General features: G+C 33.8%; 1 protein-coding gene across 1 annotated transcript in view; it reads left to right on the top strand.

Annotated features, from left to right (window-relative positions):
• LOC109876792 (hairy/enhancer-of-split related with YRPW motif-like protein) overlaps window positions 1–5,000 on the top strand; it is a 10,076-nt gene that overhangs the window by 418 nt on the left and 4,658 nt on the right. The gene's annotated exons all lie outside the window — the stretch shown is intronic.

Here is a 5,000-nt window from a genome sequence, read left to right on the forward strand (position 1 = left end):
AACTTGTAGGATGTCGAACAATTACATTTACATCTGAATTATTTTGACCAATCACACCTGAGAGAGAGAGAGAAAGTGAGAGAGAATTGTAGGATGTTGACCAATTATAACTGAGTATGTAGAATTACATGTACACCGGAAATTATTCTGACCAATCACACCTGAGTTTGTACGATTTTGAGTTTGACCAATCAGACCGGAATTGAAGGGATGTAACTCAGTCACACCTGAATAGGGTATAATGGAATAGAATAGGGTATAATGGTATAGAATAGGGAATAATGTAATAGAATAGGGTATAATGGTATAGAATAGGGTATAATGGTATAGAATAGGGTATAATGGAATAGAATAGGGTATAAAGGAATAGAATAGGGTAGGGTATAATGGAATAGAATAGGGTATAATGGAATAGAATAGGGTATAATGGAATGGAATAGGGTAGGGTATAATGGAATAGAATAGGGTATAATGGAATAGAATAGGGTATAATGGAATGGAATAGAATAGGGTATAATGGAATAGAATAGGGTATAATGGAATAGAATAGGGTATAATGGAATAGAATAGGGTATAATGGAATAGAATAGGGTATAATGGAATAGAGTAGGTATAATGGAATAGAATATGGTATAATGGAATAGAGTAGGGTAGGGTATAATGGAATAGAATAGGGTATAATGGAATAGAGTAGGTATAATGGAATAGAATAGGGTATAATGGAATAGAATAGAATAGGGTATAATGGAATAGAGTAGGTATAATGGAATAGAATAGGGTATAATGGAATGGAATAGGGTAGGGTATAATGGAATAGAATAGGGTATAATGGAATAGAATAGGGTATAATGGAATGGAATAGAATAGGGTATAATGGAATAGAATAGGGTATAATGGAATATAATAGGGTATAATGGAATAGAATAGGGTATAATGGAATAGAATAGGGTATAATGGAATAGAGTAGGTATAATGGAATAGAATATAGTATAATGGAATAGAGTAGGGTAGGGTATAATGGAATAGAATAGGTATAATGGAATAGAGTAGGTATTAATGGAATAGAATAGGTATAATGGAATAGAATAGAATAGGTATAATGGAAATAGAGTAGGTATAATGGGAATAGATAGGTTATAATGGAATAGAGTAGGGTATAATGGAATAGAATAGGGTATAATGGAATAGAATAGGGTATAATGGAATAGAATAGAATAGGGTATAATGGAATAGAATAGGGTATAATGGAATAGAATAGAATAGGGTATAATGGAATAGAATAGGGTATAATGGAATAGAATAGGGTATAATGGAATAGAGTAGGGTATAATGGTATAGAATAGGGTATAATGGAATAGAATAGGGTATAATGGAATAGAATAGGGTAGGGTATAATGGAATAGAATAGGGTATAATGGAATAGAATAGGGTATAATGGAATGGAATAGGGTAGGGAATAGAGTAGGTATAATGGAATAGAATAGGGTATAATGGAATAGAGTAGGGTATAATGGAATAGAATAGGGTATAATGGAATAGAATAGAATAGGGTATAATGGAATAGAATAGAATAGGGTATAATGGAATAGAATAGAATAGGGTATAATGGAATAGAATAGGGTATAATAGAATAGAATAGGGTATAATGGAATAGAATAGGGTATAATGGAATAGAATAGAATAGGGTATAATGGAATAGAATACGGTATATAATGGAATAGAATAGGGGTATTAAATGGAATAGAATAGAATAGGGTATAATGGATAGAATAGAATAGGGTATAATGGAATAGAATAGGGTATAATGGAATATAATAGGTATAATGGATGAATAGGGTATAATGGAATAGAATAGGGTTAATAGAATAGAATAGGGGTATAATGGAATAGAATAGGGTATAATAGAATAGAATAGGGTTATAATGGAATAGAATAGGGTATAATGGAATAGAGTAGGTATAATGGTATTAGAATAGGGTTTAATGGAATAGAATAGGGTATAATGGAATAAGAAAGAATTGGGTATAATGGAATAGAATAGGGAATAATGGAATAGAATAGAATTGGGTTATAATGGAATAGAACAGGGTATATGGAATAGAATAGGGTATAATGGAATAGAATAGAGTATAATAGAATAGAATAGGTATAATGGAATTAGAGTAGGGGTATAATGGAATAGAATAGAATAGGGTATATTGGAATAGAATAGGGGTATAATGGAATAGAATAGAATAGGGTATAATGGAATAAGGTATAATGGAATAGAATAGGGTAGGGTATAATGGAATAGAATAGGGTAGGGTATAATGGAATAGAATAGGGTAGGGTATAATGGAATAGAATAGGGTAGGGTATAATGGAATAGAATAGGGTAGGGTATAATGAATAGAATAGGGTAGGTATAATGGAATAGAATATAAAAGAGTAAATAAGGGAATGTGTATCGTAATCTAATCTATTTATAAGAAAACATGTTTTTTTCCAGACAGAACAAGACATACAGCTCACTATGACAGGCAGTCCACTATGACAGGCAGTCCACTATGTCAGGCAGTCCAGTACAGTCAAGTATAACTTGGTGCAATGCAGAGCGAACAGTCAAGTATAACTTATTGCAACCTAGTGTGAACAGTCAAGTCAGTGATTTAGTCTGACTCTGCCTGTCTCTGAGTGTTTGACTCTGCCTGTCTCTGAGTGTTTGACTCTGCCTGTCTCTGAGTGTTTGACTCTGCCTGTCTCTGAGTGTTTGACTCTGCCTGTCTCTGAGTGTTTGACTCTGCCTGTCTCTGAGTGTTTGACTCTGCCTGTCTCTGAGTGATTGACTCTGCCTGTCTCTGAGTGTTTGACTCTGCCTGTCTCTGAGTGTTTGACTCTGCCTGTCTCTGAGTGTTTGACTCTGCCTGTCTCTGAGTGTTTGACTCTGCCTGTCTCTGAGTGTTGACTCTGCCTGTCTCTGAGGTTTGACTCTGCCTGTCTGAGTGTTTGACTCTGCCTGTCACTGAGTGTTTGACTCTGCCTGTCTCTGAGTGTTTGACTCTGCCTGTCTCTGAGTGTTTGACTCTGCCTGTCTCTGAGTGTTTGACTCTGCCTGTCTCTGAGTGTTTGACTCTGCCTGTCTCTGAGTGTTTGACTCTGCCTGTCTCTGAGTGTTTGACTCTGCCTGTCTCTGAGTGTTTGACTCTGCCTGTCTCTGAGTGTTTGACTCTGCCTGTCTCTGAGTGTTTGACTCTGCCTGTCTGGGAGTCGGTGTGACTCTGCCTGTCTCTGAGTGTTTGCACTCTGCCTGTCTCTGAGTGGTTTGACTCTGCCTGTCTCTGAGTGTTTGACTCTGCCTGTCTCTGAGTGTTTGACTCTGCCTGTCTCTGGGTGTTTGACTCTGCCTGTCTCTGGAGTGTTTGACTCTGCCTGTCTGAGTGTTGACTCTGCCTGTCTGAGTGTTTGACTCTGCCTGTCTCTGAGTGTTTGACTCTGCCTGTCTCTGAGTGTTTGACTCTGCCTGTCTCTGAGTGTTTGACTCTGCCTGTCTCTGAGTGTTTGACTCTGCCTGTCTGAGTGTTTGACTATGCCTGTCTCTGAGTGTTTGACTATGCCTGTCTCTGAGTTTTGACTCTGCTGTCCCCGTTCATGTCACAGCTTTGATTTCGTTTTTTTGGTTTCATCAGAGAAAAGGGGGAATGTTTGACAGCTTTGAATATAATAATAATAATAATAACAATAATAATAATATGAATATATGATAATAATATATGAATATAGAATATGAATATATGATAATAATATATGAATATAGAATATGAATATATGATAATAATATATGAATATAGAATATGAATATATGATAATAATATATGAATATAGAATATGAATATAAAATATGAATATATAATAATAATACTAATTTGAATATATAATAATCATATGAATATGAATCTAGAATATGAATATATAATCAGAACAATTATATGAAAATAGAATAATAATAATTGTACTATAGAATATGAATATATGATAATATGAATACAGAATAATAATATAGAATATGAATATATAGTCATAATAATAATATGACTATAGAATATGAATATATGATCATATGAATACAGAATAATAATATAGAATATAGAATATGAATACAGAATAATAATATAGAATATAGAATATGAATATAGAATAATAATATGAATATAGAATATGAATATATGATAATAATATAGAATATGAATATATAGTCATAATAATAATATGACTATAGAATATGAATATATAATAATAATATATTAAATATGAATATATAATAATAATATATTAAATATGAATATATGAATATAATATATCCGGAAGCAGACTTTGAGGACAGAGGACTTGGAGACTCATCATGTCTAGGCTAATTGTCAAAGTCAATTCAAATTGATTTAAATTCTTAATTTAGGTGGTAATGATTTATTTGAAAGTCTGGGTGAGGGGAACAGGACCCCCCCCCCCCCCACCCCCCCAAACTTAATAGTGATGTTATCATAGACATTGAGAATGTGTGCCACAAAACTAGACTATACTAGAGACACATTACTATACTAGAGACACATTACTATACTAGAGACACATTACTATACTAGAGACACATTACTATACTAGAGACACATTACTATACTAGAGACACATTACTATACTAAACAGAACTTTTCTTTAAACAATATATCATCTTTAAACAGATCTTTCCTTAAACAAGATATTATCTTTCTCTATGCTCCTACATGACATTTAAAAGGACAACTGTAGCTTCCCTCTACAGAATAAGTAGAGAAACAAATATAACACAACATAACCCCATCTAAACAAGACCAGCGGTCACATCAGAAGAACGTCATATAACCAACACAAGTCTTTGATGGACCGGTCCCAGTGGAGGATTCCACAGTTAAAGCACTCAAAGCTGTCAGGCTCTTTTAAGAACTGAAACGAGAGCTGGTTCGACAAACAGGATAAAAAAAATGTCCTGG

The sequence above is a fragment of the Oncorhynchus kisutch genome, linkage group LG17, assembly GCF_002021735.2.
Source record: "Oncorhynchus kisutch isolate 150728-3 linkage group LG17, Okis_V2, whole genome shotgun sequence".
Taxonomy (NCBI): Eukaryota; Metazoa; Chordata; class Actinopteri; order Salmoniformes; family Salmonidae; genus Oncorhynchus; species Oncorhynchus kisutch.